The sequence below is a fragment of the Lycium barbarum genome, chromosome 1 (assembly GCF_019175385.1).
Source record: "Lycium barbarum isolate Lr01 chromosome 1, ASM1917538v2, whole genome shotgun sequence".
Lineage (NCBI taxonomy): Eukaryota > Viridiplantae > Streptophyta > Magnoliopsida > Solanales > Solanaceae > Lycium > Lycium barbarum.
Window position 1 is genome coordinate 42,829,406 of NC_083337.1, and position 25,025 is coordinate 42,854,430.

Consider the following 25,025-nt stretch of genomic DNA (forward strand, 5'->3'; position numbering starts at 1 on the left):
TCATGCATACCGTTAATATATCATTCACCGAGTCCCGGGCCGGGTACGAAATCGTGCACAGTTTCATTGCATTGTTCACCGAGTCCCTCACTAGAGGGCCGGGTATGTATATTATATATTTCACCGAGTCCCATAATGGGCCGGATACGGTATATGACTATTTCACCGAGTCCCTCACTAAAGGGCCGGTGTTATAGCCCGTATTTTGTACGTCGAATTATTCGTAAGCTAATCGACATAAGTTAAGGACGAGATTATTTTGGGATATGAAATAAAGTGCTTTTAATCCTCAATTTTAATTAGTGCACGATTTGTTTATAAATTTCAATTAGTATAGAAATATTATTGGAGATTAGGGATTAATTAACCATGATTAGATTCTTTAGTGGGGATTACTAATTAATTAAGATTAATTAAGTTAGCTAATTAGTTAATTAAGTGGGCCCCGCCGTTTAAAAAAAATTATAAAATTGATGAATCATCAAAGTGGGGCACGTGTATGGTTATTAGGCTACCTATAAATAACATAATATTATTCAATATCACCATTTCTTCATCACATTTCCATTGACAATTTGTTGAATTAGAGAGAGATTGATTGAGAGAATGAAGCATGAATATCCATGGTTGCCACTGTTCACGGCCAGCCATGGTTTGAAAAAAAAAATCTTCTAGATTAAGTCTCTAAGGTGCTGTAGACGTTCAAGGGAGGCAGCGACATCGGAATACTGAATTGAGGAAAAGAAGTGGTGCAATTGGTGCGGGAAATTGTAGAATTTTTCCTAGCTATTTTGAGGTAAGATTTCCTTTTCTTGAAGTGTAATTGGAGCTAATGATGTTGTAATGGAGAGATTAAAGTGTACTAGATGAAATTGGAAGTAAGAAAATTACATGATTATTGTTAGCGTGTAATTGGGGAGAATTGGAGTTATTTTAATTGGATTGGGTTTGATTGTTGTTGGCGTTATTATTATTATAGATTATGTGTTAAAGATGAAGGAATCTTGATAATTTAAGCTGTAGTTGTTTTTATGAGATTATTGAGACATGAATTGGATTAGATGTCAATGATTTGGATTGGAAAAGGATTAAGAAAGGTTATTGGGTTGTTTGAGTTGTTTATGGGCTGGATTTTGAGGATTTGATATGAATATTTCTATTATTGTTGTTGTTGGTATTGCTGTGATAACATGAGATTAATTGGAAGTTCAGGTTAGGCGAGTTATATAGAGGAAATGCTGCCCGATTTCCGTTAGGTTCTTAACTAATCAAAATACAAATCGAAAAGTGTGAACTAAGAAATGATTCCTATAAATGATTGGTTGTAGATTTATAAGCTGGCAAGTTGTAGTTTATTAACAATCGTATTACTTTCATATTAAATAGGCTAAAGGGGTGACGAAGCGAACTTGGTTACGGTTAACCTATAATAGGTATGCAAAGTTATCCTTGCCTTCTTTTTGGCATGATCTTTATGAAAAAAAACGGACGACATGTATATGACTCCAAAGAAGTTCCTATTCTTAGAGCCACTAGGATGGCTAATGTTCATGGTTCCCAGAACTTATTTTATTATGTCCTGATACGTGTCTATGATTCCAGAAGTTCTACTTTGATATAATCCATAGTGACACTCGAAAGGTACTTGATATGATTATTGTCTTGATTTTCAAATGATTAGTTCATTTTGATTATTCTATCGAGTCTCAAATATGACTTAGTTTGCATATGGTTGCTCACTACTGTGCTCGTGTATGCCTCAATATATCTTTCACCGAGTCCCGGGCCAGGTATGTTTTCGTGCACAATTTCACTGCATTGTTCACTGAGTCCCTCACTAGAGGGCCGGGTACGGTATATATATGATGATATGATGATGTGATGATATCATGATATGACGATATGATGATGTGATTATGGCGCCAAGGATGGCATGTGATGACTTTATTCACCGAGTCCCTCACTAGAGGGCCGGGTACGGTATATATATATATATATATATATATATATATATATGATGATGATATGATTATGTCACCGAGTCCCATAATGGGCCGGGTATGATATATGGTATTGATATGCACGATTTACATCTCATAAGGCAAGTGTATTGGTATTTTGAATGTCATACTTGTCTCATGTGATCTCTATTTCAGTCAGGATCCTCTTTACTGTATTTCATGCTTTAAATACTCAGTACATATCTCGTACTGACCCACTTTCTTCGGGGGGCTGCGTTTCATGCCCGTAGGTACAGATACTCGATTTGATGATCCTCCAACTTAGGATTTCTACTCAGCTGTCTTGCAAAGTTCCATTGTCCCGGAGCCTAGACTTTGGTAAATATCTTTTGATGTATATAAATATGTTTATCCTGGGGTATGGCGGGGCCCTCTCCCGTCATATTTCACTATCGATACTCTTAGAGGTCTGTAGACATATGTGTGGGTTGTGTATAAGTTTTGTTCAGCTATGTCTATATGGCTCGCGTATGGTATTGATATATAATGACAGCCTTGTCGGCTTACGTATGGTGTTGACATGTTGTGGTAGCCTTGTCGGCTTGCGTATGGTATTGATATGTTATGACAGCCTTGTCGGCTTGCGTATCATATTATGTTTTGGTCAGTTATAACTCCTCAGGAGACAGGTTATCTAGATATATACGTATGATGTCGTAATGAACCGTTGGGGTTATTTTGCAAGTTTCCATATTGTTCTTAAGAATCAGTTTGCCAATATTTAACAGATACGTATACGAGTGTCCAGCTCGGGCACTAGTCATGGCCCACGGGGCTGGGTCATGACAAAAGTGGTATCAGAGCAGTTCATCCTTGGAGTGTCTACAGGCCGTGTCTAGTAGAGTCTTTTTTATCGGTTTGTTGTGTACCACATCTATAAACAGGAAGCTACAGGACATTTAGGTTGTTACCTTTCTTTCATATCTAAGATCGTGCAATAGAACCCAGCCATAGGAAATGAAATTCCTTATACTAACCCTTGATTTCAGCTGAAGAACGGCATCGACAGAAGAAAGTGACTGATGATATTGGAGGTTACAAAGTACACAGGTAAGTAATGGTACGAAAGATGCATGTCGGATACGGTATGAATATTGAGTATGATTGAAATGTAAAGTTGAAGAATGAAAAGGAAAGTAGATAGGAAGGTATAACAGGACAGATCACTAAAGGATCAAGTACGTCTCGAGGTGTGATATATGAGGTAAGTTTCGACATCTTTATACTTTTACTTGAGATTGGGAGCCCTGTGTGGCTATGATATGATATAATATATACGTAAATATGTTGGCCCTGTGAGGCATTGTTGGTATTTCCTGCGTGCAGGTCTTGGGATAGTAAGAAATGCAGAGGAAACTATGCTAAAATTTTCGTAGAAATAAAAAGAGGATGCGATATAAGTTCGTAAAAAGTCTTGAAAGGCCATGTCAACAGCAATGATAAGATTTGACTAAGTTGCAAGTACGTCTTACTTCGAGAAATAAAGTTAACGGTTGAATTGATAATAATAGTAATTATGAGGTCGACATAGGTATGATAAATTTATCATGTTGGATTAAAGCTTTAAGAGATACCCTCCATGTCATCCGTAAGAGGCATCATTCTTATTTGGGAAATTTTATTTCGAAGAAGCATATATGAGCAGCAAAGTTTGGAATTCATTTGAATGGACCAGGATACTTTCCAGCCACATGTCACCTTAGAAGAGGTTCATGTTGAAGAGAAAAAAACGTCCACAATTAAGTTTCACTTTTATTTGAAGAGTACAAAGCATACAAGAAGTAGTTTATGAACTAAATAGTTCGTTAGCGACCCAAGAACAAATCTGGAGGTAAACTATGTGAATCAACCATTAGAAAGTCCCGTGGTTCTTGTCGGATTCTAGTTCTTCTTCTTGTGGTGGTTTTGGAAGATGCTTCATGGTGACGTAATCTTGGAGTTGGAACGTTCTGGGGTTCTTCAGGTAACATTTCATCGTATCTTTATGTCCTTGAGTTTATTAGGTCTTAATCAACTAATTGGAGATGGAATTTGTAGAAGGAAAACTCAAATTTGTGGGCTGTCTTAGATCATGTGTTTTATGTGTTGTTGATGAAATGCTTGGATAATTTGGAAGGGCTTGAGATACTAAGAGATGATCTAGAAATGGCTGAAAAATCTTAATAGGGCATTATATTATATTGAGGTATCACTGAATTGACAAGCAGGGATAAGTTAAGACGAGTTTATAGTTAGAAGAAATAACAGTATGATTGAAACAAGAGTACAGAGGAAGAAGAATCGCGACAAATATGAATGTATTGGTAAGATGGCTTGTGAGGTATTGAGGTTAGGATTAACCAAAAAGGGTAAAAGGGTAAGTACGCCTACTCCACAGAATGTGATTAAACCATAGACGGAATCGTGAATAAAGTTAAAAAGGAAAAGAAAAGGGGAGGACAGAGTGTTACATTATAGGATTGATTACGAACAGGATATAATGCGAATATAATGAGGATTGTTATGAGAATGAACAAAGCCTGGTGAGGAAGTGACTAAAAGGTATGACGTGATCTATGTGACTAAAGTGTAAAGGAAAATGTGAAATGGAAAGGCAGGATATAGAACGAATGAGAAAGACTTATATAGTTCTATAGGGAAAGTTCAGAATAAAGATTATGCGATAACGGAAATGAAAACGAGCACAAGAAAAGAAGGAGGTAATTAAAAGAAGGAAATAAGAAGGAAGCGAGCGAGATAACAGTGCAGTAATCGGTTATGAAATGTATAGCTGAGGACACGAGTAATATAAGTGACAGAACTGTGAAAGACCAAACTATAAAAAGATGAGCAACGAAGCAGAATGAGTGCCAGAAAATGACTGGAATGATAAGAACAAATAGGGATAAACAAAATACACTCTGAAAAAGAGTACAAATTATCAGATAAGATTTTATAGTATATATGTAAAGGTTCTCATTGCTTCACGATTTTGTTAAGGTTTCATACGTGGATAATCAAAGTTGTACATTATGAAGAAAGACATGGGTATGGTACAGTATACCAAATGAATTGGAAGAAAGATCGGGTGAATTTGAGATTGGAAATAGGGACATGGAGCGGAATATATATAGATAATGATATAAGTACGCCCTAAAGGGGGGAAGCGGGCGAGAAAATGCAGGTGTGAGATGGAAACAATTGACACTGAAATATATTTGATATAGATGCTTAAATTTCAATTGAGATCCCTTACTAAAACAAGTTAGTAAGACCTGGAGGCCAGCAATGAACGGATAGAAGCCAGGATGGTATTTGAGACCAGACCGAGGACCATTTGTAAAGATCTTATATGATATGACATTAGAAAGTGGGTGCTTGTAAAATGAAACAGTACGACAGAAGAATGGTAGCGAGTAACTTAAGAGATTTTATAAAATATTGCAATGCTACACTAGATTAAAGGCTAAGGTGTCGGCAATAGAGTTGTGCGCTAATGATATTGCGACTTATAAATAGCAAAGGAGGAGGGATAGGAAATCTCCTATAATAGGATATGAGAAAATTGAATGGTGAATAAAGGAAAGAAAAGGAGTATGACAAGATAGACAGCAAGTGAGTTTTAGTACAAATAAGATACGTAAAGCAGAATGAACCAGGAGAAGGAAAGACTATGATTAAGATTGAATATACTTGATACGAGTGGTACAAGAATAGTTATGCAATCTACTTGATAATAAGAGTAAGGATTCAGTAATAGCAAGGCAGTTATGATATTTTGGGTACATCAAGGAAAGGTGTAAAATGGTTCGAAGCAAAATTACCGAGATAGAATTAATACTGAGGGCAAGTAGGACATGGCCATAGCTGAGCCCGATACCATTGAATGATATGAGAGAAGAATACAAGGTAAAGTATAAAGACGAGTTAAACGACACTAAGGTATTTCTCGGGCTAATTTGAGCACCTTCACGTATTTGCGTAAAGATTGCAACATAATGTGTGACAGTAAAACTAGGAGCAAAATTTGAGTAAAGAGGCAATAGAAGAGTTTGAATCAAAAATAAAGAAATGACATGAGATAATATGCCTAAAATGTTACAAGTTAGATTAAGGGAAGTTGTGAAATGGTTTAACCGAGATGATTAGAACAAGCGGGTCACTGGTTGATGAATGACAGTGAATTTATATGTCAAATCAAAAGAAATTCCCTCAGAATTATACCAGTTAATAATAGACAGATCACAGAGCGGCTATGTGAAGTTATAAAATGAGGGGAACTCTAGCGCTACTCGATAGCCAACCCTAAAGGTCCAGATCAAGAGCTAAAAGCAAAGTGACAGTTAAAAGCCTTTAAAGGAAAGTCGAAAAGTGACACATGATGCTGAAGCTTCCAGAATACGGACTGTAACGGCAGAGCAATGGAAAATTATGGGAGTAAAATAATGTTATATTTTGGGAAATGTCGTTTTATTCGTAGAGTATGCGAAAGGTCTACAGGTTACCAGAGGCAATAAATTGACGCGTTATAATATCTTATTTAAAGATTAAAAGGTAAAGTGAAATGACCGATACATCTTAAGGGAGTAACTATAGGAGAAGAAAGAGTCGAGTTATGACTAAGTGCACCATGAATACAAGTCAGAATCAATCAGTGCCAGTGCAATTGAGCAGTATGCAGACAAGAGAGAAAGTAACATTTCAGCAGAAGAGCTGACAATACAACTGTCAACCATAAAGACAACGACGTGGAATTACTACCTCGAGAAGCAACAGAAAGAGGAAAATTACGGAAATGGTTACTTGGGGATCTAGAATGCATTATAACAAATTGAAGGGGATCGACCAATGAAAGAGTCATGTGAAGAGTATAATTCAGTGAAAGAACGTTTAAGGGAATGTTGGGAGTGCAGGATTAGTTTATCATTCGAGGACGAATGTTCCAAAGGGGGGAAGGATGTTATACCCCGTATTTTGTACGTCGAATTATTCGTAAGCTAATCGACATAAGTTAAGGACGAGATTATTTTGGGATATGAAATAAAGTGCTTTTAATCCTCGATTTTAATTAGTGCACGATTTGTTTATAAATTTCAATTAGTATAGAAATATTATTTGAGATTAGGGATTAATTAACCATGATTATATTATTAAGTGGGGATTAGTGATTAATTAGGATTAATTAAGTTAGCTAATTAGTCAATTAAGTGGGCCCCACCATTTTAAAAAAATATATAAAATTGATGAATCATCAAAGTGGGGCACGTGTAGGGTTATTAGGCTACCTATAAATAACACAATATGATTCAATATCAACATTTCTTCATCACATTTCCATTGACAATTTGTTGAATTAGAGAGAGATTGATTGAGAGAATGAAGCATCAATATCCATGGCTGCCACTGATCACGGCCAGCCATGGTTTGAAAAAAAAAAAAAAAATTCTTCTAGATTAAGTCTCTAAGGTGCTGTAGACGTTCAAGGGAGGCAGCGCCATCGGAATATCGAATTGAGGAAAAGAAGTGGTGCAATTGGTGCGGGAAATTGTAGAATTTGTCCTAGCTATTTTGAGGTAAGATTTCCTTTTCTTGAAGTGTAATTGGAGTTAATGATGTTGTAATGGAGAGATTAAAGTGTACTAGACGAAATTGGTAGTAAGAAAATTACATGGTTATTGTTAGCGTGTAATTGGGCAGAATTGTAGTTATTTTAATTGGATTGGGTTTGATTGTTGTTGGTGTTATTATTATTATGGATTATGTGTTAAAGATGAAGGAATCTTGATAATTTAAGCTGTAGTTGTTTTTATGAGATTATTGAGACATGAATTGGATTAGATGTCAATGATTTGGATTGGAAAAGGATTAAGAAAGGTTATTGGGTTGTTTGAGTTGTTTATGGGCTAGATTTTGAGGATTTGATATGAATATTTCTATTATTGTTGTTGTTGGTGTTGCTGTGATAACATGAGATTAATTGGAAGTTCGGTTTAGGCGAGTTATATACAGGAAATGCTGCCCGATTTCCGTTAGGTTCTTAACTAATCAAAATACAAATCGAAAAGTGTGAACTAAGAAATGATTCCTATAAATGATTGGTTGTAGATTGATAAGCTGGAAAATCATAGTTTATTAACAATCATATTACTTTCATATTAAATAGGCTAAAGGGGCGACCAAGCGAACTTGGTTATGGTTAACCTATAACAGGTATGTAAAGTTATCCTTTCTTTCTTTTTGGCATGATCTTTATGAAACAAACGGACGACGTGTATATGACTCTAAAGAAGTTCCTATTCTTAAAGCCATTAGGATGGCTAATGTTCTTGGTTCCAAGAACTTATTTTATTATGTCCTGATACGTGTTTATGATTCCAGAAGTTCTATTTTGATATAATCCATAGTGACACTCGAAAGGTACTTGATATGATTATTGTCTTGATTTTCAAATGATAAGTTCATTTTGATTATTCTATCGCGTCTCAGCTATGGCTTAGTTTGCATATGGTTTCTCACTACTCTACTCGTGCATGCCTCAATATATCTTTCACCGAGTCCCGGGCCGGGTATGTTTTCATGCACAGTTTCACTGCATTGTTCACCGAGTCCCTCACTAGAGGGCCGCGTACGGTATATATATATGATGATATTATGATGTGATGATATGATGATATGACACTATGATGATGTGATTATGGCGCCAAGGATGGCATGTGATGACTTTATTCACCGAGTTCTCACTAGAGGGCCGGGTACGGTATATATATATATATATATATATATATATATATTAATGGGCCGGGTATGATATATGATATTGATATGCACGATTTACATCTCATAAGGCAAGTGTATTGGTATTTCGAATGTTATACTTTTCTCCTGTGTTCTCTATTTCAGTCAGGATCCTCTTTACTGTATTTCATGCTTTATATACTCGGTACATATCTCGTACTGACCCCCTTTCTTCGGGGGGCTGCGTTTCATGCCCGCAGGTAAAGATACTCGATTTGATGATCCTCCAGCTTAGGATTTCTACTCAGCTATCTTGGAAAGCTCCATTGTTCCGGAGCCTAGACTTTATTACAGATCTTTTGATGTATATAAATATGTTTATCCAGGGGTACGGCGGGGCCCTGTCCCGTCATATTTCACTATCGATACTCTTAGAGGTCTATAGACATATGTGTGGGTTGTGTATATGTTTTGTTCATCTGTGTCTATATGGCTCGCGTATGGTATTGATATGTAATGACAGCCTTGTCGGCTTACGTATGGTATTGACATGTTTTGGCAGCCTTGTCGGCTTGTGTATGGTATTGATATGTTGTGACAGCCTTGTCGGCTTGCATATCATATTATGTTTTGGTCAGTTGTGACTCTTCAGGAGACAGGTTATCTGGATATATACGTATGATGTCGTAATGAACCGTTGGGGTTCTTTTGCAAGTTTCCGTATTAATCTTAAGAATCAGTTTGCCTATATTTAATAGATACGTATTCCAGTGTCCAGCTCGGGCACTAGTCATGGCCCACGGGGCTGGGTCGTGACAGCCGGGTACATATATGATTTCACCGAGTCCCTCACGAGAGGGCCTGGTACGATATATATATGATGATTTCACCGAGTCCCTCACTAGAGGGCCTGGTACGATATATATATGATGATTTCACCGAGTCCCTCACTAGAGGGCCAGGTACAGTATATTATATATATGCATGACTCTCATCTCATAAGGCACAGATGCATTGGTATCCTTGATTATGATACTTGTCTCTGTCATCTTCTACTCGGACATGATCTTCATTATTGTACTTTATGCTTTACATACTCAGTACATTTTCTGTACTGACCCCCTTTCTTCGGGGGCTGCGTTTCATGCCCACAGGTACAGACACTCAGTTTGGTGATGCTCCGGCTTAGGACTTCTGCCCAGCTGCTTGGAGAGCTCCATTGTTCCGGAGCTTGAGTTATTTTGGTACAGACCCTTTTGACGTAGACTTTGTTACACTCTTAGAGGTCTGTAGACATATATGGGTTGTGTATATACGATTTGGTCAGCTATATAGATGTAGTTCGTCTTGGACGTCCCCGTGTATAGCGGCAGTCTTGTCGGCTTGCATATTTGTTATGTTTTGGTTAACTGTGACTTCTCAGCGGACAAGTTCTTTCTGATGTATGATATGATGAGTTCACAACATGATTTTACAGAGTGCCATATTGTTTTAAGTTTAAGTCTGATTATATCTAGCGGGTGGTATACGGGTGCCCAGCTCGGGTACTAGTCATGGCCCATCGGTTTGGGTCGTGACAGACACCGTATAAGTAGTGCCTCCATATCTTCAAGGCAAGAATCACTGCCACTAACTCAAGATCATATGTTGGATAATTCTTCTCGTGCTCCTTCAATTATCTGGAAGAATAAGCGACAACCTTACCATGCGGCATTAGCACACAGCCCAATCTAACACTTGAAGCCTCACAATATACCACATAGCCATCTGCTCCTTCTGGAAAAGTCAAAACTGGTCCATTGGAACTTAGCTGATTTCTGAGTCAATTTGGTCAATGGGGCTGAAAGAGAGAAAACATCTTCTACAAACTTTCTATAATAACCTGCCAAGCCCAACAAACTACGTATCTCCGTTGGTGCCGTGGGCCTTGGCCAATTCTTCACAACCTCAATCTTCTGGGCATCCACTCTAACGCCTTCCTCTGAAATAATGTGACCCAGAAAAACCACAGAGTTCAACCAAAACTCACACTTAGAAAACTTGGCATACCACTCTTTACCTCAAAGAATTCCAAGCACTGTCCGCGGATGTTCTGTATGATCGGCCTCTGACGGCGAATAAACCAGAATATCATCTACGAACAAAATCATGAACATATCTCGAAAGGGCCTGAATACATGATTCATCAAATCCATGAATACAGCTGGGGCATTAGTTAGCCCGAACGACATAACACGAAACTCATTGTGGCCATATCTAGTTCGGAATGTCCTCTTCCTTGACCCTGACCTGGTGATATCCTGATCTCAAGTCTATCTTCGATAAATATTTAGTGCCTTGCAACTGATCGAACAAATCATCGATCCTCGAGAGCGGATACTTATTCTTTACAGTCACTTTATTAAATTGCCTATAATCAATACACATTCGCAAAGACCCATCCTTCTTTCTCACAAATAATGTTCCCCAAGACTGATTCCAAGCCCAATTCCAAAACCCTCTTTATGATGAAGAAGCGAAGGAAGTTGTCCAAGAGAGATGGTGGGATGAACTGAGGCAAAAAGGAAGGCGTGGGGAGATGAACAATAGGGGTAGAGGAAGGAAAAGAGGTTTTGCAAGGTTCCAAGGCCATGAAAACTATAGGAGATCGCAAGCAAATGAAGCAAGTGGGGACAATGATCGAAATTTGAATACCATTAAAGTAATACTTCCTAGATTCAAAGAAAGTAGTGACCCAGAAGAGTTCCTCGAGTGGAATTTGCAAAGTGAGAAGATTTTCCTCCATAACAATGTGTCGGAAGCTTTGAAGGCAAGGTATTCCCTTACCCAATATGAGGGATATGCATCAACTTGGTAGGAATCCAAGAAGTGAGATAGAGTTCAACGTCAAATTTTTGACACTCCTACTTGGGATGAGTTTATTGAGCTCATGGATGGGAGGTATCTACCTCCTGAATACTATCAATAAGTGCTCAAGAAGGTATACATGTTGAAGCAAGGCTCCAAAAGTGTGGAAGAGTACTTTGATGAGTTTGAAAACTTGAGAACGAAGTCCAAAATTGAGGAACACTTGAATTACACTCTCATAAGGTTTGTAGCCAACTTAAATCGGGAGATTTCCAAACCCATGAGGTTACAAACTTATCATAGCTTAGAGGAAACCTTTCATTATGCTTCCAAGGTAGAAGGGGATTTGAAAGATGAAAAGGCTTACAAAGCCAAGAGCACTCCAGCCTCAACTTGGAACAAAGAGAAAGAGAAGTGGAAGACGTCCACTTAGGAGAAGCCCAAGATCACTACTCCCACTCCTTAAGCTAAGTTTGACTACAAATCTAGAGGAGACGACCAAGCCAAAGGAGGTAACAATGCTAAACCTAACTTCCTTCGTCCTTCTACCATTCGATCTTTCAAATGCCAAGGTAGAGGGCACATTGCGAGTGAATGTCCTAATAGGAGGACAATTATAATCTTGAGAGATGGGTACCGAATAGATGTGGAAGATGAGGGCATGGTTGGTAATGATAATGAAGGGGGAAATAGTGAGAATGAGGGTGAATATGAGAGTGATGTAGAGGAGGGAATGAAGGAGAAGCTAAACATTTCTATTGTAGCTCGAAGAGCCTTGGGGGCATTAGCTAGGGAGGAGAGTGACTAAATAGAGAACTTATTCCATACGAGATGTAAGGTAGTGGACAAGCTTTGGTCATTGATAATTGATGGTGGGAGTTGCATGAATACGGTAACCAAATTTTTTGTAGATAACATGAAATTTCCCACAAGGAAACATCCTAGTCCTTACAAACTCCAATGGTTCAATGAGTGTGGTGAGATAAAGGTGACCAAGCAAGCCGTTATTAAATTTATCATTGGGAGGTATCAAGATGAACTCTTATGTTATGTAGTACCGATGAAACCTTGTCATATATTGCCTTGTAGGACTTGGCAATTTGATAGGGATGCATAACATAGTGGAAGGTCCAACAAGTATTCATTTGTACTTAGGGAATGAAATTTTGTTCTTTCTCCATTAACACTTTATCAAGTGAGCGAAGATTATAGAATCATGAACGAACTTAGAAAAAGGGTTCAAGTGGAGGAAATGGAGAAGCATGATAAGGGAGCCTTAATGGCTATTGGTGAAGAAGGGTCATCTCAAGATGGAACCAAGACATGCATGTTGGCTAGGCCAAGCAATTGCTTGAAAGGAGTTGATGAGAGGCACTTCATAGTGTTCCTAGTTAACAAGGATCTACTTTTGCATGCTAACCAAGATACTAGCACTTTGCCTAGTATTGTGACTTCTCTTTTGCAGGAATATGATGAACTCTTTTCGGAAGAAATGCCAAAGGATTGCCTCCATTGAGAGGTATTGAACATCAAATTCACTTTGTGCCTGGATCACAAATTTCAAACAAACCGGCATATAGGAGCAACCCAGAGTAAACAAAAGAATTGCAGAAACAAGTTGAAGAGCTTCTACAAAAGGGTCTAGTAAAAGGAAAGCCTTAGTCCATGTGCCGTGTCGGTGATTCTTGTTCCAGGGAAGGATGGCACTTGGAGGATGTGCAGTGATTATCGAGGCATCAAAAAAAATACGGTAAATTATCCCAATCTTATTCCTAGACTTGATGATATGTTGGATGAGCATTGTGGCTCAATTGTGTTTTCTAAAATTGACCTTAGAGGTGGCTATCACCAAATTTGAATGAATCCCGGTGATGAGTGGAAAACGGCTTTAAAGACCAAGTTTGGTCTATATGAGTGGCTTGTTATGCCATTCGTCCTAACCAATGCACCTAGCACCTTTATGCGCTTAATGCCCATGTGTTGAAACCCTTTATCAATAAATCTGTTGTTGTCTACTTTGACGATATTCTTGAGTATAATAAATGGATAGAAGAACAAGTGAGCCATTTGAGGCAAGTATTTTATGTCTTGTTGCATGAAAGATTGTCTTCTAATCTCAAGAAGTGTGCATTTGGGGTTGATAAACTGGTATTCTTGGGTTTTGTTGTGAGTGTGAATGGTGTAGAAGTTGATGAAGAAAAGGTGGAGTCCATGAGAACTTGGCCAACTCCCAAAAATGCAACATTTGTGAGGAGTTTCCATGGGTTGACAAGTTTCTATAGGCGTTTTGTGAAGGGATTTAGTACCATTGCCTCCCCCTTAACCGAATTGATCAAAAAAGGTGTCCTTTTTGTGTGGGGAGAAGAACAAGAAAAGGCACTCCAAGAATTGAAGTCTATGTTGAGTTCATCACCTTTGTTACAATTACCCAATCTTGATAAAACCTTTGAGGTTGAGTATAATTCTTTCGGGGTTGGCATAGGTGGGGTCTTGATGCAAGAAGGAAAACCATTGGCCCATTTTAGTAAGAAGCTTAAAGGGGCAGAATTGAACTACTCTACCTATGACACGGAGTTGTATGCACTTGTGGGGGTATTGACCTATTGGCAACATTATTTTTGGCACAAGGAGTTTGTGATTCATTCGGATCGTGAATCCTTGAAACATTTGAAGAGCCAATCCAAACTCAACATGAGACATGCAAAGTGGGTAGAACTTATTGAAGCTTTCCCTTATGTAATTCATTACAAGAAGGGTAAAGAAAATGTCGTGGTGGATGCATTACGTAGAAGGTATGTTTTTCTAAATACCATGACGTCTAGGATGATGGGGTTTGAAAGCCTTAAGGGATTCTATTCTCTAGATCCTGATTTCAAGGAAGTTTTTGAGGAGTTGAATCAAGGGTAGAGGGTTGACCGGTTCCAACTTGTTGATGGGTTTTTGTTCAAAGATAGCAAGGTTTTTGTTCCTATGAGCTCTTGGAGAGAGTTATTTGTGAGGGAAGCTCATAGTGGAGGTATGATGGGACACTTCGGAGTGTCCAAAACACTTGACATTCTCTTTGAACAATTCTATTGGGCGAAGATAAGTCATGATGTGGAGAAGTTTTGTGGGCAATTCTTCGAGTGCAAACAAGCCAACTCAAAGACTCTGCATCAAGGCATGTATACTCCCCTTCCTACTCCTATTGGTCCTTGGATTGATATTTCTATGGATTTCATATTGGGTCTTCCAAGAACCAAAAGGGGTTATGATAACATATTTGTGCTGGTTGATAAATTTTCAAAAATGTCTCATTTTATACCATGTCATAAGTGTGATCATGCATCTCATGTAGCTTCTTTGTTTGTTAATCATGTCCTTAAGTTGCATGGAATGCCCCGCACTATTGTTAATGATAGGGATTCCAAATACCTTAAGTCATTTTTGGAAGAGTCTTTGGGGTACACTTAGTACCAAGCTCATGTTCTCTACTTCTTGCCACCCACAAAAGGATGGTCATACCGAAGTAGTGAATAGGACTCTAAGGAGTATGCTTAGATGTATGTTTATGGGAAATCCCACTTCTAGGGAGGATCGTTTACCTTTAATTGAGTTTTCTTACAATCAGTCCCTCCATTCCTCTATTGTCATGACTCCGTTTGAAGTATGCTATGGCTTTAATCCTTTGATTCCTTTAACCATAACCCATTTGTCTATTGATGTTGTTGTGAGTTTAGATGCAAAACAAAGGGCGACCAAAATGTTGAAAATCCATGCTAAGGTGAAGAAGAGCATTGACAAAGTCAAAACCGAGGTAGCGAAGAGATAACATCATGGCAGAAGAAAAGTGGACTTCCAACCCGGTGATTGGGTTTGGGTTCATTTCGGAAAAGAGAGATTCCCTCAAATGATAAAAGGGAAATTGAATTCTAGGGGAGATGGACTGTTACATCTCCCATTTCGATAAGTCTTTAGTTTATGGTACATTAATCATGTTGGCCTCGATTTTCGAGGCTCGTCTTCTAAGTTATGCGATGTCGGACATGTTTAACCCTTGTATATGAGTTTCTAAGTTTAAGTATTGTAAGTATTGAAAGGATTAGAAGTTAAATGAATCTGATAAAATAAGTTTCGTCGAGGTTCAACATTTATTTGAATGAAATACGGTCCAACCTATAACACCCGGTACCTTAGCATTACGGTACGTCGTAGTTAAACCATATAAGACTTTATTTATTATAAGAATAGAAATTTCACATAAGAAGAAATTATCTTTTCCCGTTTTCAGAATTAGTAGTAAAAAATTTATACTCTTTATATTAGGTTGGAAAATTAGAATGTGATAAGATATAATTTTATTTTGTAAATATCTTAATCATCATGAAATAGTAATTTTTTTTATTTCATAAAGTATTTCTAATTTATTGGTGATATATTTACCACTTTAAAATTAGAATAATTAAGGATAATATGATTAATAATATTGATAAGGACCAAAATACTTGGTCACAAGTGTCCTACACGTGTACATATATTAGGTACACTTATTTGGATTCCTTAAATTCAAAAAGGATATTTTATTTCAGTGGAAAGTGGTCCTACGTGTCTTTATATCACTACAAATTAGGACAAAAGAAAAGGTTTTCTTCCATATAACATTTTCACTTTGGGAGGTATGAACATTTTTTATGCAAAACCTCTCCACATATGAAAATACATATTAGTTCTGGTACATTTTGTTTTGGAAGATCAACAAGTACATCAGCAACATTTTTGTGCTCTATATTTCAGCAACTTAGTTCTTTTTATCAATCAAATAGCAACATTATTGCATATATTCCAACGGAAGACGTATAATCCCTCTCACGAGAAACATAGCAGGTTTTGTTCACTACTATCATCTCGTCATTCCATTTTCTCGCATTGTAGAGTCTGGGCTTCCTTCGAGGTGAAGTAAGGTGGAAGAAGAATAGTTCGTGGCATATAAGGTAAGAATTCTTCACTTCTGGATATATTTAAATTCGCCCAAGTCATAGCTAAATTGTGAGATGAGAAATACGAAATTAATAGCGGGAGATTGCATAAGGTGATGTTATTGTCGTTGAGTTGTGGACTGCTCTTGATGGTTACTTTAATGTTGTTTAAGTGCATGGAAGGTCATGAAAGATAGATGTAGTAGTAGTTGTTTTTGTTATTCTAAATGTATACGTGAAAGGAGGTGTATAGAAATGTTGGTATATTGATGTATATTGGGTGGTTTGAGTATATTCTTGAGTTGCTCCATGACTAGTATTCAGGGGAGGTAATTGAAACTTGTTGTTAATTTCGTTGGTTTTGTTGTTGAAGTTATGGGTGTGAATGAAGTAGGAGAAATGTTGCTCGATTCTTTTTAGAAACTCGTTATCGTTTGATATACCCCGTATACTAGTATTCGCTAAATTAATGGACGTATTATCATTATTATAGGTTGAAGCGCTAATTGATGCAAGTTGGGTATTGAGTGCATATTAACGACAAGAGGTATATTAAGGTTATCCTTTCTTTTATTTTTGCATGACCCATGATAGAACGAAACGTAAACGAATATTGCTCCATAATGATTCTACTCTTAGAACGTAAGAGAAGTTTAGTCTTTGACATTCATATGATTGAGCTTCTAAGAATATTGTTCCTTATGTTCGTAAGTCCTGAAGGGGCATGTACAAGGCTTCATATTTCCACAAATTTCTTCATTGATTCCAAGTCCCGAAGAGGGCGTATGATAATGATGACTAGAGAGTCACTCCGATGAGAGTTTCATGTCTTATAAATTTGGTCATGCATCATTCATTTATATATATATATATATACATATACATATTTATATACTAATGTATCATGATTTTATGGGGAACGGGAAGGGCTATGGCGTTATACACGCAAACCACCTGATCAGCTGGTATATAATGATTATGGTGCTCGAAGGGGCCTATATGATATGATGCCTGACGGGGCAAAGCTCGAAGGAGCGAATGGGTAAAGGTGTATATACATATATATATGTTTTCAGAAGTATATTATGAATATTCATGATCTTTAATGACAGTCACAGGTACAAGTTGACTCCTATATTCTTCTTATCCTTTGAGTCTTGATATGTTGCTTCATTTCTGCCTTACATACTCGGTACATTATTCGTACTAACGTCCCTTTGCCTGGGGGTGCTGTGTTTCATGCCACATAGGTGCGGACAGATGATTAGAGGACACTCGCCATAGGATGTTCCCAGGCTATCAACTGGATTGGTGAACTCCAATTCTATTTAGAGTATTTCCGAGTCCGAATGCATATGTATATATATGTGTCATATGCATTATGGGTACGTCGGGGCCCTGTCCAAACCTTTGCTATGGTATATTTGTTCATGTTAGAGACTTTACGGATAGTGTTTTGGGTATGATGTGTCGAGATGTCGACAGTGTCTATAGCCGTCATTTAGATCTGCAGATTCATGTATATTCTTCACGAAGAGTTTTACTGATTTTACGATTAATTGATAGCAAGCATGAAATGAATTGTTTATGGGCTCATGTAAGGATAATAGAGAAGGAATGAATAGCATGGTGATGCTCCATCAGGAAGGGCATCAGGTGTCCATCGTGGCCCTCCGATTTGGGTCGTGCCAAAAGTGCTATCAGAGCAGTTTGTCCTAGGGGTTGTCTGCAAAGTCGTTCCTAGTAGAGTCTTGTTTATGGATGTGTTGCGCGCCATATTTATAAACAAGAGGCTACAGGGAATTTAGGATAGTTACCCTTCTTTCTTGTCCTAGATCGTGCTGTAGAGCTAAGTCATAGGGTATGAAATTATTGACTCTAACTCTAGATGTTCTTATTGTTGGTGAGTAGTTTATTGCTTAAACTTGAAGTAATTGATGAGAATTGAAGTTCTTTGACTTGAAAGGTATGTTTTCTATTTTGTTGAGGTTGTTTAGTATACCTGAAGGTTGTTGTGGTTAAACGGGAAAGAGAAACATGGTAACAAGACTATAAGTTGGGTATGTTGAGTTGTTAGTTGTGCATTGTGTTTCAGAGGTGTTTCAAGATGGCTTCAGCTCCGTTCTGAAGAATGACTTTTATCGGAAGGAAGGCTAGTGATTCAAAGGGTTCAAAAATCAGCTACTTTTTTGAGATAAATCCATCGTAGGTTATGCTTTTATAGAGACAAATTCCAATGAAAATTATGAAAGTCGACTAGACAAGTAAGGTGCTATGATTCATACGGAAGAAAGGGGGTAATACGACTAACAGAGGAAATGATAAATTGGAAGGGACATAGAACTGATTATAAGACAAGGTGTTGACTTAGAAACAATTGAGAAAGGGAAATGTATAACAAGGTAAGCTAAAGAAATGACAAGAGGTAAACGGTAAACATACTGGTGAAGGGGAATGAATTATGCTATCATGAGAAAAGGAGAAGTTTGAGCAAGAAAGGAAAAGCTAACATCTACCCGGTATGGTGACTACTATATGTAAAAGATTAAGGGGAACTATGAAACAACCTCAACTCGAGTGTTGACATTATTGCTAGAGTAAGTAGAATATAGCTATGGTTGGGCCTAAGGTCATCCTGACACTGATGGTATGATAAGAGTGAATGAACACCGGGAAAAATGCGAATGAGATGGTACTATGATACTTGTTAGGCCATTTTGAGCATTTGTGATATCGTTATGGATAGAACCTAAGACTCGAGAGGACTTTGATTTATGATGAACGATAAAAGATAGATGAAACAGAAACAAGAGTAAACTTGATTCATTAAGAGGTGAATAAGTTCAAAAGGGACTTCAGGCCATTGGGAATATATATATATATATATATATATATATATATATATATATATATATATATATATATATATGCAGCCATTGAAGTTTCTGAGGTATGGATCTGGGTTCGTTGGACTATTTGGAGCACTTTCACGGATGCTATAAATGGGACTCAAGATTTGAGATATAGGTAAATTATTCTTGATGTGGTGATCCTATAGGATAACACCTTTAAGGAAGAAAAAAAGAGAATCTGAGTGAGGACTTATGGTCAAAAGCAAGGAATTGCGGACTTTTGATAAAAGAGTACTATGGATATATTTTGGGACAAGCCTTCTTAAATCAAGTCAAGATGGTAGGTTGATTAAGCTATGGGGGACGGTAATAAGAGACATTACGATGAGAGTTACCATATGACAGTCATAACAACCATGCTCAACAACTCACCTGTTATAACAGAAAAGGGTGATCTTGTAACAACAGCCTGATCATAACATCACATGTATTCCATGAGGAAGTAGCACCTAGTGTGGCTAATGAACAAATAAATAGAATCAAGAATGATATTCAATATCATTTGAGTTACTGGAAGTTCCAGGACGTGTGGGCACTAAGATAAGACAGGCATTCAGGCCGTAAGTGGCAGAACAAATCATGTAGATTGTGAGGTGAGCTGTTATTTTAACTTGCAATAATTATGGTTAACAATCATGTGAGACCAAGTGTTGCTATTTATAGATAATGGCCCTGTGTGGCATGTATAGTGTGTTTTCTGGCTGCGTACAGGTTGGGTTTTAGTTCAATTTACAAAGGAGACTCGGGCAAAATTTCCACACATCTCTAGGAGTTTACATTCGAGGACGAATGTTCCTGGTGGGGGGGGGGGGATTTTATATCTCCCATTTCGATACGTCTTTACTTTATGGTTCGTTAATCATGTTGGCCTCGAGTTTTAAGGCTTGTCTTCTAAGTTATAGGATGTCGGACATGTTTAACCCTTGTATATGAGTTGCTAAGTTTAAGTATCGTAAGTATTGAAAGGATTAGAAGTTAAATGAATCTGACAAAATAGGTTTCGTCAAGGTTTAACGTTTATATAACACCCCGTACCTTAGCATTTCCGTACGTCATAGTTAAACCATATAAGACTTTATTTATTATAAGAATAGAAATTGTTTTGTCATAACAAGAAATTATCTTTTCCCGTTTTCAGTATTAGTAGTACAAAATTTATACTCTTTATATTAGGTTGGAAAATTAAAACTTGATAAGATATAATTTTATTTTGTAAATATCTTTGTAACGACCCGTTTGGTCGTTATGGCTCTTTTGGCACTTTCGCCACTTTCAAGCAGTGATTGACTCATTTTTGACCCGAGGTTGACTATTGGGCAAACGGACCTTTTTTGGAGTTTCGTCGACTCGAAGAGGTCCGAATGATTGTTTAGAAATGTTATGTATGATTGGTTCGATTCCCAATGCATTTTAGTGCATCTCGGGACTTTGGAAGGGAAATGCGAATTAAGCATTGGTGGTTCACTCGGTCAACGGGACTTCCGTTGGAAATTCCGAGATCACGAGTGCGTTCGTAGCGTATTTTTGTATGATTTTAGGTTATCGGGGTATGAGCAGATGGCCTCGGGAATAACCCAAAAATTCTATGGAAGGCTTAGTACAACATGGGGATTTCAAGTGTCTGGTGCCCGAAATGGCGGCACCAGAGCAGCCCCAGCGGTACCGCTATGGCGGTGAAGTGACCGGTGGGGCGATTATGAGTAATTGTCCCTCACCGCTATAGTGGTGTCCCAGCCGCCGCAGCGCGCCGCTGTACTGGAAATTCCTTCGCCGTGACAATCATGGGCAGGGGAATTTCATTAAATGTATCTTAAAATAAGACTTAGACCCTCATTATGTCATAACTGGATATTGGAGCTTCGGAAGGCTGCTCTTGGGGATAACTTGAGGAATTTCTTGGAGGTAAAGCTTAGTCTAATCACTTACTTTTCTCTAATCATTATCATCGTAGAACCATCCCTTTCGTTTTCAATCCCTTAGAAGTAGAACTTGAAGAAGGGTTTTGGGAGGCTTCTCCATAGGGTTATAATTGATAAAAATTAACACTAAAATATTCCGAATCTAAGCTTAGTGATCATATATCTTTCACTTTTAAGGTTGAATTTCGGATTTGGAGAAATAGAGTTCATACCCAATTTGGGAATTTTTACTAAAATCAGATTTGGGGATAATTCTTGAGTTAAATCAACAATTAATGATCGGGTTATGACTACCTAGGATTCAATTTGGTATTTCAGCCGTGAATTTCCCGTTTCGCCCTTGTGGGCCCGTTTTCCCAATTTCTAGGGTTAAAATGGTCCTAATCGAAATCATAGCAATATTAATATCATTATTCATGATTTCTAAATTACAATTCTATTATGCTTAGACTACTTTGGTTCTGAGCTTCAGAGAAAGGGCAAGGCGGTAGAGTGACTTATTGGTGTTGATGTTCGGTAGTCCAGGTAGGTTATTGGTTTACCTTTGGTGAGACTTAGTATAGTTAATCACATATTTAGATTATGACGTCGGAGACAGCATGTGAACCTTCAGGCGTGAAGTTGGGATGGACATTGATTTAGGTTGGGCCCTGATGTGTATTGGGACTAGCCACCCCGTTATGTGTGTTTTATTGTTAAAAGTGTGTTGACATGATGCCATGATTAGTTGGTAAATAACGAAGGTCGCTTGTCGTCCTGATTTGGATGGGGTTGATATACCCGTTGGTGGTATTTGTACTTGATATATTTTTGGCGTACCCGCTGTTGGTACCTGAGACTATTGGTATATTATTGGCGCACCCACTGTTGGTACTTGATTATAAATGTTGGCATACCCACTGTTGGTATTATGATGTGATGCATTATTGGCGTACCCTATTGAGGTACTTATGACATCGAGCTTGTTGTTGATGATTGATATATGCATTGCACGCATTCTCTCATAATTATCATACATGGCCGATATCCAGTGATGATCTGGTATCATTGATTGAGTGAGACTAATATTTGTTAAACTCTTTAACTTGAGTGATTCTGAAAAAGGCCGATGTCCGTTGATCCATTTCAGAATCGTTGTTTATATGAAACTCACACTTGATAAACTCTTTTACTTGATTGATTGTGAGGAGGCCAATGTCCGAGGTTCAATTCTGGAATCGTTGATTTATGAAACTGATATTTGACAACTCTTTTGAGTGATTATGAGGAGGCCGATGTCCGATGGTATATTCGAGCATCGTTGTTGCATGGTCGTTTCCGATGTTATGCTGGATTCCATTGTAGTACATAGGCTCCGCGGGTCTCCGAGAGTGGTGCCAGTGAGACTCCCCCTGTGAGCAATTAGCCAGGGTCCCGTCTGTCTGTTTGGCAAAGATCCGGGACGGGTGGCACTCAGACTTCGCGAGTAAAACTTGGTTGTGTTGTCGAGACGTCAATATTACAGTCCGGAGTACATGTGTACATCTCATTTGCATAGCATGGCATGGCATCACATTCATACCATTATTGCATTGCATTGCATTATGACTTGAGTGAGATGTTGTGATGATTGTACTGTGACGATTTGTGGTGTTAATTCTATTGTGTTGATGGTCCTAGGATTGGATATACTCAGACTTATCATATTGGGGTTAGATACTTGCATAGGTGTTGATGGATACTTAATTATGATTGTATTGTTCCATGCGTGATTGGTTTACTTGTTTATCTGCGTTATTTTCTGAATTGTGTTAACTATGCTTAGTCGGCATATGATATCTACCAATACTGTTGATTGTGCTGACCAGCACTTGCTGCATTCTTTTATCAGGCCGGATCTACTTCTCTGACTCGTGGTTGATCGACTCCTCAGCTTCTACTTGAGTTTTCCAGGGTGAGCATTGCGTCCGCTGACCTCGAAGACTCATCTTTTGCTTATGTCTTACTTTTCACTCATGACATGATTTGAGACATTTATGTATTATTATTCAAACCTTAGTATTTAGATTTTTTATGCTCTTGTATGACCAGACCAGATACTGGGGTGTATTTAGTTACTTCCGCACTTATCTATATTATATCATATTGTGAGACTTACGTCATTTACATCTTCCCCTATTTTATTATGTTTATTGATTGAGAACGTTGAGTTAAGGATTCGCCTACCGAGATGGGAATGGTAGGTGCCTGCACAAGCCAAAATGGGTCGTGACAAGTTGGTATCAGTGTCCTAGGTTACCCGGTCTTTAATACAAGAGCGTGTCTGGTAGGGTCGCGTGGATCGGTACGATGAGCTCCGTACTTATCTACGGGAGGCTATGGGATATTTAGGAAATCTCATCTTCTTTCTTTCCATCATGCTACTTTATTCAAATTGGTATCTGGAAGGACTAAATTGGTATCTGACTCTTGTCTCTTATTTCACAAATAGTGAGGACTCGAGCTACAACGGCCCGAGGTCAGGTGCCAGAGCCCGCAGCTATTGCTGGCACCCGAGGGCGCGCTACAGTCTGAGGAGGTGGCAGAGCCAGAGGCCACGGGGCCGCCCCAGCCAAGGGTAGAGCTCCGACGGTGGGCCAGCGACGAGAGAGGTCTCCATCTCTCGAGCCCGAGTATCAGCCGGGTAGAGACTAGACCGCAGAGGATGGTGTGGCCCCAGCATGGGCACAACCTGGGGTTACTGCTGACAAGGCCATGCATGACACTATGGCCAGGATCTTACTTCATCTTGATGCCCAGCAGGCGCCCGCCGGTGTTACTACTCTCGGCGGGGGTTCACAGACTAGGGTTGGGGCACAGACCCCTGAGCAGGGACCCACGCATGTAGCACATCCCGCCGTAGCTATAGCTCCTCGCATTGATGTTATACCCGCCCCTGGGGAGGATATTAGGCCCCTAGATGGTGTTGTTATGACTGCTGCTGATCAGGACCTGGTGGGGAGGTTCAGGAAGTTAGAGCCACTGAGGTTCTCTTGTACTTCGTCTGAGGATGGTTATGAGTTTATTCTTGATATGCATGAGCTGCTGCACCGTATGGGTATAGTGGAAACCTACGACATCAATTAGGTGTCCTACCAGTTTCACGACGACGCAAAGACGTGGTGGAGGTATTTCGTGGCGTGCAGACTTGAGGGTTCTCCTCCGTTGACTTGGACGCAGTTCTACCGAGCCTTCCTTGAGAAGTATGTGCCCCGATATTTAAGAAAGGCTCGTAGGGAGCAGTTTCTACACCTTGAGTACAAGGGCATGTCCTTGGAATCTTATGTGACCCGCTTCCTCTATTTGGCCCGATAGTCTACTTCATTGATTCCTACCGAGGCTGATAGGATCAGACGCTTTGTAGGAGGAATAATGGGTTCTCTACAGATTATTTGCCTTCAGATAGAGTCTATGGGGGCTTCCTTCCAGTCCATTATTGAGCATTTTTTTATGGTTAAGGGTGCCAAGGGCTGTACATTTAGTGGTAGTGACAAGAGGACACGTCAGACCGGTAGCTTTAGGGGTTCTGGGATGAGGGGTGCTGGTCAGTCTTCGAGGCCCCCGCAGCCCTATTTCGATCATCCAATGCATTCAGCATTACCGACTCCCTCTAGTGAGCCGCCTAGGTAGAGAGCTCCT